The following is a 13,246-nucleotide window of genomic DNA, read 5'->3' as shown; positions in this document are numbered from 1 at the left end:
GATACAGTTTACCTCAGCTAATTGAAGCTCATCAGCTCCAGCCAGACAGGGAAGTAACATCCATAGGACCAAACTAGTCCCTCTGAATGTGGTTGACAATTGAATGGCTGGGGCAGACTGTTGGATCACTGGCAGTGGCACCAGGATTTATTCCTACTGCATGTACTGGATTTTTGAGATCCTATTCTATTGGTATGTGTACTTTTCTCAGCCTAGATAAAGAAGGGAGGGCCTTGCACCTTAAACAGGGCAGTGTGACTTACCCTCTCTGAGGATTAGATGGAGTTGTGTAGATAGGGTGTGTAGATGGAAAAGTAGGAGGGGAGGGAGTGGGAACTAGAATTGGTATTTTTTTTTTTTTTTGGTTTTTCGAGACAGGGTTTCTCTGTGGTTTTGGAGCCTGTCCTGGAACTAGCTCTTGTAGACCAGGCTGGTCTCGAACCCACAGAGATCCGCCTGCCTCTGCCTCCCAAGTGCTGGGATTAAAGGCGTGCGCCACCACGCCCGGCTTGGTATTTTTTTAAAACATCAAATAAATTCAAAAATATTTCCAGTATCATTCAAATTCTTCCAAGGCTCAGAGAACACTGATGAAGGGGAGGTGGGAAGAATGTAAGGAGTGGAGCACAGGGAGGGGTGCTATGAAATGCTGTCTTCTGGACATGACATGGATATCACAGCCATGGACTCATAATGGCTGCTGATGTCTGTATAATCCTAACTAGGGCCAAGCCAGCCAAAGACCTGGTATAGATAGGGCTGATAATTCCTTGGCCCTACCTCTTACAGAAGAATGGTTGGAAATATATTCTTCTGGACAAGGCATTGAGTCACACATTTTTGAGGGTATGGTCACAAGTATGTTTCCTATGTTGCAGTGCTTGGGTTCACACCCATGCAGATATGGGCAGCACTAACTGTGCCTATAAAAGTGCAAGGTTGTTACGGCCCCATTTTTGGAATGTGAGGGAGGAGCTTGATGGGAAAATATCACATGTAGAGATCCAAAAGAATAAAGAAAATTAGTATAAACTTTATAGCTGAGATTTAAAACAATAATTCAGAAAGGAAATGATTAAGGAACACTGGTAAATATCAAATAACTTGGTAGGCAACTTTATCTGGGACCATCTTCTCATCCAACTAAAAACTGGTGGAGTCCTCAGTTATTTCTAAACAAAAAAATCCATTTGTAGATAATTCTATACATTATTTGTAAAATCTCTTTTCATATTTGTTTAGTTGCTACTTTACTCTAAGGTGACATTATCCTATCATCCATCAAATTAGGGGAAAACATAACATTCTAGCTCTAAATTTAAAGAACTCATGCTGCAATAACAATTATTCTAGTGTTAGATTATACATAGGTGTCACCTTTTCTTTAAAATTATCTAGACCAAAGCAGAGGACATATTGAAGAGAAGAGAATTTCAAAGGCATCTCTATAAACATTTGTTACTTCCCTTCTACTCCAGAGAAAAAAACTTAGTGACTATTTGTTCAATAATATATTTACCTTTATGTGATTATGTGCATCTTTTAATTCATATTGGGAGACACCCCAAAAAAAGTTCTGAATATTCTCCATCAAAGGTAAAATCCTTGGGGATAGAATAGAGTTGTTGGTTCTGATATATTTTAGACACAACAACATCCGTTGTCTTTCACACATTAGCCCAGGATTCTTATTAACTCTTATAACTTATAGGAGCCCATTATTATTGTCTATGTTAGCCATGTTGCTTGGTACCTTTTTTGGCAAGGCAGTCATATCTTGCTTGTTCTATGGCTGGATCAATACTGCAGCCTCTGGCCCCCTTCTGCCTCCCTCCCCTATTCGGGCACATAACATCACCCAGCTCAGCCTGTTTGGGTGCTGGGACCGAATCGTGAGGGCAACCAGGAGGGAAGTAGTTCGTTTATCTCAATAGCCTGCCTACAACAAACAAGGTAGGCCCTTTGTTTACAAGCTACCCAAGCAGCACAGAGATCCGATCTCGGCACCAGGAGAGCCATCACTGGGGTGAGTGAGTTTCTGTCCCATGGCAGCAGCCCGGGACAGGGAACTCAGACATTCCTCATCCCCCCTATACTTCCTGGTCTTCCTGCAGGGGGTATACTCCCCGGATACTGCCTCTCTCTTCCTATCCCACCCATCTTGCATCCAGAACCCCCCTTCTGCCTCCCTCCCCTCTTCGGGCACATAACATCACCCAGCTCAGCCTGTTTGGGCGCTGGGACAGAATTGTGAGGGCAACCAGGAGGACAGTAGTTCCTTTGTCTCAATAGCATGCCTGCAGCAAGCAAGGTAGGCCCTTTGTTTACAAGCTACCCAAGCAGCACAGAGATCTGATCTAGACACCAGGAGAGCCATCACTGGGAGTAACATCACTGGGAAGGTGCATCAGTGGACACGTAGACCTGATCCTGTAAAAGAAGTACCATAGGGGAGCATTTGGAGGAAGAGATGGGCAGGTGCCAATGCAAGAATTCACCCAACAATCTGAAGAACAACATGAAACCACCAGAACCTAGCGACCTTACAACAGGAGGACATGAACAACTTAATCAAGAAGAAGTAGAAAAAATTGACTTTATGAAAGTGATAGAAGCCCTTAAACAGCATGTAAAAAACGCCTTTATAGAAATGGATGGGAAGTATAACAGAAAGTTTGAAGAATTGAGTAAATCAGTGAATGATACCCTAGGAAACCAAGAAAAAAAATCAAACAGATAATGGAAATAGTTCAAGACTTGAAAACTGAAATGGAGGGAAGGAAGAAAACACAAACAGAGGGCTGGCTGGACATGGAAAATCTAGGTAAACGAATAGAGACTACAGAAACAAGCATAACCAACCAAATACAAGAGATAGAAGAAAGAGTTTCAGATTCTGAAGATACCATAGAGAAAATAAACGCACCGATCAAAGAAAAGAGCAAATCCAACAAACTCTCATCACAAAACATTCAGGAAATCTGGGACACAATAAAAAGATCAAACCTAAGAATAATAGGAGTAGAAGAAGGAGAAGTACAGCTCAACGGTCCAGAAAATATATTTAATAAAATTATAAAAGAAAACTTTCCCAACCTAAAGAAAGAAATTCTTATGAAGGTTCAAGAAGCATACAGAACTCCCCCTCCCTCTCCTGTCCAAAGAGCAGTCAAGGTTCCCTGCCCTGTGGGGAGTCCAAGATTCTCCCATCTCCACCCAGGCCTAGGAAGGTGAACATCCAAACAGACTAGGCTCTCACAAAGCCAGTACATGCAGTAGGATCAAAACTCAGTGCCATTGTCCTTGGCTTCTCAGTCAGCCCTCATTGTCCACCATGTTCAGAAAGTCTGGTTTGATCACATGCTCCATCAGTCCCAGTCCATCTGGCCTTGGTGAGCTCCCATTAGGTCATCCCCACAATCTCAGTGGGTGGGTGTACCCCTCACAGTCCTGACTTCCTTGCTCATGTTCTCCCTTCTTCTGCTCCTCATTAGGACCTTGGGAGCTCAGTCCAGTGCTCCAATGTGGGTCTCTGTCTCTATCTCCCTCCATCACCAGATGAAGGTTCTATGGTGATATGCAAGATATTCGTCAGTATGGCTAGAGGATAGGGCCATTTCAGGCTCTCTCTCCTCAGCTGCCCAAGGAACTATCTGGGGACATTTCTTGGACACCTTGGAACCCCTCTAGAGTCAAGTCTCTTGCCAACCCTAAAATGGCTACCTTAATTAAGATATCTACTTCCTTGCTCCCATATTCACCCTTCATCCATCCCAACCATCCCATTCTCCCAAGCTCTCCCCATCCTCCCCTTCTCACTTTTCTCTCCCCATCACCCCTTACTCCCACCCCACCCCTACCCCCAAGCTCCCAATTTTTGCCTGGCAATCTTGTCTACTTCCAATATCCAGGAGGATAACTATATGTTATTCTTTGGGTTCACCTTCTTATTTAGCTTCTCTAAGATCACAAACAATAGGCTCAATGTCTTTTGTTTATGGCTAGAATCCACTTGTGAGTGAATACATACCATATTCATCTTTTGGGGTATGGGTTACCTCACTCAGGATAGTGTTTTCTATTTCATCCATTAGCATGTGAAATTCAAGATGTCATTGTTTTTTACTGCTGAGTAGTGGAGAGGAAGGGAGGAAAGCAGAGAAAAATGTGTAGCACAATAAAAATATACTTAATGCAAAAAAGGAGAAAATGTACCTGAGAAAAGAGTAAATTGCTCATGTGGTACAACACACGTCCAACCTCTTCTACAACCAGGCTCTTTGTAAACAGCAGACACCTTTGTTTTCTCCAAGAAGATGATGGGGTTTTGCAATGAGGAATCCACCTAGGTTGTGATAGTGTCTCTAAGATGACAAACAGTACAAAAAGTTCAGTTCCTGGCTACAAACTACCCAGGACATTCAAATCCCTGCATTCATATGAAACGGACATAAACATTTTGCAGAACTTTGAACTCTGAAATACTTACTACTAAAACTGACAAATACAACTAAGATGCACATTCTAGAATGCTTGGCAAAATAGCTCCATTATTGTGAATAGTTTGACTATAGAACATTTAAAATATTTCCTTTTTATTTATACGAAAGAGTGTAATGTTGTGGGATATTTGACCACACTGAAAATCTAAGATTGTGTTATTTAAACAAAATCAACCATATGTCAATATGCAGAGCAAGAAACCAATTGAGTGAAAGTAATTACAGAGAGTGAGGGGAAGTAGGAGGGAGGGGACATGAAGTAGAAGGGGAGGACATCAGGTTGAAGGAGTTTTTATGGTATAGAGGACAACATTCTTTTGAGACAATGGCAGAAAGTCGCCTGGTTGATTTCTTTCTTTCTCTGCAGTTTTTCACTCCAGTATCTCACAGGGCTCCTGAGTCTTTATTGGTAAAATAAAAAGACATAGAATTATTCAAAACAACATCTACCTCCATACATGACTCCATACTGAGTCAGTGACTATGGGAGGCAAAAGTTCTACTGAGCCATGACAACAGTGGTGCAGCAGTAGCAGTGGTGGCTGCAGAGGTACAGGCAGCAGCTGAGGCGGAGATAGGATCAGATGCAGATGCTGGAAGAGGACAAGGAGAAGTAGAGGGAAACTTCTCCCTCAGCTGGTGACTCCTATTCTGAGTCTGGACTCCATGACCTTTTCAAGACTACTGTGTAGCTGAATCACAGCATGTGCTGGATTCTCACTATTCATGTTCAACTCACACACTTGAATGAAAAGGTAAAAATGAGAGCAGACTGCACATGTGAGTAACAGTGTCTGCCACACATCAAAAAGAGGAAGACAGAGGCTGTTAAGCTGTGTTCTCTGCCTCTGGTGCTTCGAGAGTCACTGGAAAAATAAAGAAGAATGGGAACTGGAATGTCTTTTATTTATGTATTTATTTATGTATTTATTTATTTATTTATTTATTTATTTATTTATTTTGTTTTTTCGAGACAGGGTTTCTCTGTGGTTTTGGAGCCTGTCCTGGAACTAGTTCTTGTAGACCAGGCTGGCCTCGAACTCACAGAAATCCGCCTGCCTCTGCCTCCCGAGTGTTGGGATTAAAGGCGTGCGCCACCACCACCCGGCTCTGGAATGTCTTCAGAGGCTTGCTTAGTATAAGGGAGGCCCTGAGCTTGAAGTCAAACTTTGAATCCCAGCCTTGTTGCTCACCTGACCTCAGAGCAGGTTTCTGAAGGGAGACGATGTTGTGGTAACCTCTACAATGTAAACTATTTATAGATGATGAGAAAGTATGCATCTCTGAAGCAAGCACAGAAACACTCAGACACATAATATAGACAGACATAAAACATAGGCAATCCTTCACAAAGACACACATACAAGGGCATATGGATATATGTGTATTAACATCCTATGCTATTTGAAAAAATTTTCCACCTTTGTTATTCATTCTACTTAAAAACAAATCACCTTGCTTATTTGTAATGCACTGTGATTACATTGATTCATCCCACTGCCCTCCCTCCTCTTTCTCTCTCTCCTTTGACCCTTCTCTCCTCTCCTACTCTCGTGTCTCTTCTTTTCTCTTCTCTATCCATTTTTGTTTTCCTGCATCAACTCTGCTTCATTTGTCTGCTCATCCAGAAGTGAGATTGCTGGGTCACATCGTTCTGTATAATTCTCTGAAGGACCCCACAGTTTTCATAATGTCTCAGTAGAACCACATCCCCATTTCCACAGCACAGGCATCCCTTCTCCTCCACCCCCATAACACTTGGTCTTATTCTTTCTGTGGGTAAATGGCACTCATTTCATTGTTTACAGGCAACTAATTCTTTTGGGTTTAAGATCCATTTCTGTGGTTGTTAGAAATGTTAGTTTTATGCATTTTTCTTCCCACATGCCTGGTCAAGGTGAAGCAACCCCATCAGAGTATACAGGGCAGAACAATGCATGCTCATGAGGACAACATCTCTCCTCTGTGGGTTCCCTGAGCTCTCTGTTAACATCCTGACTCAGAACTTAGATATCTGAGAGAAATGAGTCTTTCTTGGAAAGAATAATTAAAATGTTCTCATGGTTGACAGAAACCATGTTATAACCATTAATAGGCAGTAGTGATTTTTCAAACACCATATTTATTACTCAATATGAAAAATGTAATTTTAAAATATTACCATTTGAATCAAGGTCTCACATAAACTACACAAGAACTAGAATATCAGTATAAATCACAGCATGGGATGAGAACTTTTTAAAAAAAAACACTGTTTTAAATTAGTCATATAAGCTTCTGTGTGGGTAGTGTAGTGCTCATGGAGATAACCAGGGGGCACAGGGTCCTCTAGACTCACATGTGGTTCTAAGCTGCCTGCATATTCTAGGATTTGCAATCTTCTTTGGCTTCCTCGGGAACTGATGCTGGTCACTACACAGTATCACTTTTGCCCTGTGTGATGATCTCCATTTTGTTCAATGAAAAGCACATCCTAAATTTAAAATACAACTATACTGGGGCTGTGAAAATCAAGTTTTTATCACACAAGAACATTTCAGTGTGTTCAAAACACAGAACTCAGAATCCACAACTAAAAAAAGAAAGAAATGGGTGTAGCAGTCAACCAGGCATTACCATATAGGGCATGTGGAGACAGAGCCATCACTGGGACTCAGTGGACAATGAGACTATTTAGTCATTGAGATCCAGGCCCAGTGACAGAATTTGTCTCAAAACAAGGTGTGTAGATTTTCAGAGAAATTTCAGTAAAACACACACACACGGAGCATAGTGAGAGAGAAGGACTGTAAGAGAGAAAGAGAGAGAGTGAGAGAGACTGAGATAGAGAGAAGTAGGTAGACAGAGAGAGATAAAAGGAAACACCATAATAAATAAACACACACGCGGCACAACAGAAAACAAAAATTCGAATAATGATTTGGACATTCAAGGATTACTACACACTATACCTGTAGAGAAAATCCCTAAGTGTGATATGGAGAGGCAGTGCAGACACAGAATCCAGTCTTCCATGCTTCTCTGAGCAGGTTCTTCTTTGACCCTTCTCTATGTGATCTCAGCGCCCCCTGCTGGTCCTTTGTTCCCCACAGGGGTGTTTTTGTCTGAGCTCACAGTAGCATTCACTCACTGTGTCTCTTGTACAGTAATACATGGCTGTGTCCTCAGACCTCAGACTACTCATTTCCAGGTACAGAGTGTTCTTGGCGTTGTCTCTGGAGATTGTGAGCCTGCCCTTCACAGCGTCCGCATGGTAGGTTGTACCACCATAACTAATACGTGCAACCCACTCCAGCCCCTTCCCTGGAGCCTGGCGGACCCAGCTCATGTAATAATCACTGAAAAAGAATCCAGAGGCAGCACAGGAGAGTTTCAGGGACTTTCCAGGTTGCACTAACTCTCCCCCAGACTCCAGCAATTGCACTTCACACTGGACACCTGTAAACACAAAGAATTCTGGTTAGAAAACTGACACAGAAGACATTTTTCTCTCTTTCTCATGTCCACAGAACACACAGCGTCTCATCTTTATGAATTACCTTTTAAAATAAGGACAAAGAAAACCAATATGCGCCCAAAGGCCATGATGAGTGGCCTGTGTTCAATACTGAACTCTGCCTGGGAGGACTTGGGAATCCAGGGCTTGTCACCTCTGTCAGAGCTGCAAGACCAGGGCAGGGCTGGTATTTATGGGCCTTATTTGCATATCTTCCTGCCATATCAGGCTCTGTAGTTGAAACTGGGAAGAAGGCAGTACTCAGAGCAGATATAACACATCATACACACTGATGAGAGTTATAGATATTGAAACATTAACGTAGCTCTGTGTACACATTTTCCTTGTTAGTGATTCATCACACTGTTTTTTCTTCCCCTTTTACTATATGCGCAGAAAATGCCACGTTTCCACACTGTCATGTCTCTTAGGATCAGTGTGAAATTTAAAAGCTCCTTACACAGCTGTGTTTCTAGATATTAGATCTGTCTGTCTGTTTCTGCTGGACATTGCTTCTTCCTGAGGTGATTCTTACTTAGGGTCACACCTGTCTCTAGGAAGAACTTCTTTGTGACCGGAACACTTGAGACTTTTCTGAATTTCATGCAGTTCTGAGAGGTGTTGTCATAGGGCCCCAGGGATTTTGCAAATGAAATGTTCCTTGTTACTATCTATCTTTCTCTCAGTTATTGCTTTGGAGACATATTTGTATTTGCAGTACTTAGTTGTTGGCTTCCTGAAGTTCTCCCTCTGCTCATTTTATACTCTCCACTCTGTCTTTTCCACCTCAGTAACAGGCAACACATGGCTATCTTCATGTTGTCTTAGGTCAGTTTTTTTGCATATTTGTATGTTCATCATAATGGGGGTGTTTAGTAAGTTTATTTATTTTGCTTTTTGAGATAGAGTTTCACTTTAGTTTTAAAGCCTGACCTGGAACTAGCTCTTGTAGACCAGGCTAGACTTGAACTCACAGAGATCCACCTGCTTCTGCCTCCTGAATACTGGGATTAAAGGTGTGTGCCACCACTGCCCAGCTCCAATAAGTTTTTTACAACAAAACATAACATTTTGTGATCAATTTTGTATTTTCAGAAGACCTTGTTTTTATTTTCCCAAATTCTCATGCTTTCTACCCACTGAGCTGCTAACTCTCACTACACCCAACTTTTTTTTCCAAAACCCCTGTATTTCCCTGTGCTTTTTCCCTCTTATCCTATTTTTAAGATGCTTTTCCTGTCTTTACTTCCTTTCTAGTTCCAAGTCTATAAAACAAAAGCCAGAACACCACATAAACAGAGTCTCAAACACACAGTCTGTATTCTCTATAAGGCAGAAACTGTCTTTCCCAATCTTCAATATGTTGTGCAATATAAGATTTCCAGTACCATTCAAGTTCCTCCAATTCTCAACTGATGAAGGGGAGGTGGGAAGAATGTGAAGAGTGGAGCACAGGGAGGGGTGCTGTGAAATGCTGTCTTCTGGACATGACATGGATATCACAGTCATGGACTCATAATGGCTGCTGTTGTTTGTATAATTTTAACTAGGGCCAAGCCAGCCAAAACCCTGGTACAGATAGGGCTGATAATCCCTTGTCCTTACTTCTTATTGAGGAGCAGTTGGAAATGCATTTTTCTGGATAAGGCATTGAGTCACACATTTTTGAGGGTATGGTCACAAGTATGTTTCCTATGTTGCAATGCTTGGGTTCACACCCATGCAGATATGGGCAGTAATAACTGTTCTTAAATAAGTGTGAGGTTGGTGGAGTGCCATGTTTGGAAGATATGGGAGGAATTAAACAAAAATAATTAAGAAAATTAGTAAAAAAAAAGCTGTATAGCTGAGGCTTAAAACAAAAATTCAGAAAGCAAATGATTAAGGGATATTGGTAAATGTCAAATAAGTTGGTAGGCAACTTTATCTGGGACCTTCTTCCCATGCAACGAAGAACCGGTGGGGTACTTAACTTCTAAAAAACCTATTTTCAGGTAAATCTACACATGATTTGTAAAATATCTTTTCACACTTTGTTAGCTGTTACTTGACTCTAAGCTGATAATATCCCATCATTAATCAGAATTAAGGAGAAAATTATTCTGGTGTTAAATTATATATGTGTGTCATCTAGGTATTCCCCTTTCTTTAAAATTATCTAGAACTAATCAGATGACATACTGAAGAGAAGTAAATTTCAATGTCATCTGTATAAACAATTGCTACTTCTTTTCTACTTCTAGGGAAAACTTTGCCTGTGCCTATTTGTTCAATAATTTATTTACTTTAATGTAAATATGTGAAGTCTTATAATTCATATAGGTAGGCTCTCAATAAAAAGTTCTTGATATACTTGGTCTAAAGTAAAATCCTTCGGATTAGAATAAAGGTATGGGTTCTGGTATATTTTAGGTCGAACAAACTCATTTTACCCTGTCCATTCATTTCAGGAGCAGCCATGAAGGTTGATCCTCACAGGATCCTGGAAAATATGACAGTGGAATCTTTGAGTTCAACATAGTGTGCAGTTATTCAATTCACTGCTATGCATTCTGCTGTCAGGATTCTAAGAATGTAGTCAATGTGTTCTCCAAAGCTTCATCACACACTATTGGTGTCACTGCCTGAATTTCAGGAGAAGTCTCAGCCTCAGGTGAAAAGATTCTCTGTTCCTTTTTAAACCACCCCAAGTCCATTAACATGAAGTTCACAGCCAAAACAACTGCTCTGAAGGACACTTCTGTAGCTGACACATGAGACACCAGGCTCTTCCAGTCAGTAATATCAGAATGCAGATGAGTGATTTTGGGAGCAACAAAAGCACCAATAAAATCACAAACTGTGAAAACCATAGAACTCAGTTGTCTATGGGAATGGCTGAAGAAAGATGAACCAGGAACTGGAGCTGATGTCTGCTGGGGTGTGCATATTTGTGGTTGAGAATTTGTGGTCTGAGTTGCACAATATGAATATAGAGGAATCATTAGATTGAATTTTGAAGAGCAAGATAATTTTTTACCAAAATGATAATGTTCAAAAATAGAATCCTGCAGCAATTATAAAAACTGTACACTTTTATAGTATCCTATTAGTTTAGAAGTAGGAAAGTGTGGATGTTTCATTTGCTAAGGTAACTTTGAAAATTAACATCAGTTCAGGGCAATTGTAGTTTCTCTATCACAAGTTTAAAAATAAAGAGGATGAATGAAAGATGATTCAATATTCTTACATAGCTCTCACAAAGTGTCTCAATTTCAGACTCCTAGATAGATAGATGATAGATGATAGATAGATAGATATAATTTGCCAATTTGTTTGACAAGGAGCATTTAGACATCTTAGAGGATTGTGTGGGAACACAGATGTTTAGTGTGTAATTAAAAAAAAAACAAGATTAATAGGTTATGACAAGTAAAGCCTACTCTAGAGGATTTCCTAGTGTAAAAAAACACAAAGGTTATGTCATCAAACAGGTATCAATGCAGCATATTCCTGAACTTCTTAGTTTCTTAAGTGACCACCACTGGTATTGGGAGTTCCTGCTGGTCCTCAGCATCCCCTGCTGGTCTGAATAGAAAGGTTTCTGTCCAAGCTTACATTGGAATTATCTCTCTGTTCCTCTGGCAGAACAATACATGGCTATGTTCAAAGTTTGCAGATTTTTCGGTTTTATGAAAACATAGTTCTTGGAGGTGTAGTGATATTTTGTTTGTGATTTTACAAGTAAAGCTTCCTGAAGTTCACTAGTTAGCTATAAAAGCCAGGCAATTGTGGCACAAACCTTTAATCCCAGCACTAGGAAGACAGAATTGGACGGATCTCTGTAAGTGCAATGCTACTCTGGGCAATCTGTGCAACACAGAAGCAGAACTCACACAAAGGTGATCCCAACAACTGGGATCATATGCCTTTATTCCCAGACTAGGGAGTCAGAGACAGGTTTGACAGGTTGGGCAGAGAGAGGAATATAAGACAGGAGGAGACAAGAGCTCAGGTGTAGTCTGAGGATTCAGTCTGAGAGGCTGTCTGAGGTTTCAGAGAGACAGCATTCAGTCAGAACATTTGTAGAGAGAGGATCTTCCCCATTTGGTCTGAGCATTGGTAAAGGTAAGAACTCTATAGTGGCTGAATACTCTCCTTTTCTGATCCTTCAGATTTGCCTGTGGTAGCTGACTCTGGCTTTTTATCATTAAGAATGATTAGAATTCATGAAACGGGAGGTGTCTCTACTGATGTTGACTTGGGATTTGAGATCAGAATTATAATGTGTGCTTCCACCACTTCAGATTCTTCACATCCACTTCAGACACTTTCCTAGAGGTTGACAGACCCAGCTTGTACCATAACTGGTTAATGACAATCCACTGACAGTTCAGGTGAGGGACGGGGTCTGTGAGGGCTGAACTAGACCAGGTCCTTACTCCTTCAGCTGCTTCTGAGACAGGGAACCTGGGAGCAGGTACAATAATCATGGTACAGGCTTCCCACAGGTGAGATGCCCAAGTCTCTTTCCTGAAACCCTGAAACACTTACTGCTTGGAAAGAGCACCATGCAGAGGAGCAGCACCAGGACAAACATGCCCTACTGGATGCTTTAGTGAGAAAGAGATGGGGTCACTCATCTAGGCCTGGATTTTTAGCCTGAGCAGGAGGGGTGTTTTTTCATTGAGGGAGGTTCCTGAGAGGATAAAAAAAGCACAGGGTAAAGTTTACACTTTTCCCTCAGGTTTCTGAGAATTGTCCTTGTGCTTCTTAGAGGACCTGGTGATAAAATAAAAGGTAACATTTTTCTGACACTGAATTCCCACTTGCATATAAATAGGAAATTGTATGAGTCACACTGTGCAGACCTTGGATAAAAAACATTAAGTGACTCCACATTCATACTGTGCAGACAACAGAGGATACCACATCCTCAGTGCATATCCCTGTAAATCCCAGCAGAGTGTTTAGATGGAATTTAATCATAAGATTCACTTCAGGTGAAATTAGAATTAAGGAACTACTTAAAATCCTTTCTGTTGTCATTGAAGTTACTTTTTATCACTCATCTAGAAAATCCAACTTTTGAGGATGCAACTCACAAACATTTATTGCATGTGATTTTAATTTTTTATCTGAGAGGAGATTCATGGGATTGATTTTCATACACATTAGTGGTCTCAGGGACACCATACCTGGATATTCTTATTTCCTATTTTCTGCTTGTCTTTGTCCCTGTCATTATGTACTTTTATATTTCCTTCCT

Source organism: Chionomys nivalis, chromosome 10 (genome assembly GCF_950005125.1).
Source record: "Chionomys nivalis chromosome 10, mChiNiv1.1, whole genome shotgun sequence".
Classification (NCBI taxonomy): domain Eukaryota; kingdom Metazoa; phylum Chordata; class Mammalia; order Rodentia; family Cricetidae; genus Chionomys; species Chionomys nivalis.
The sequence above is the reverse complement of the archived record's forward strand: the minus strand, read 5'-3'. Positions refer to the sequence as shown.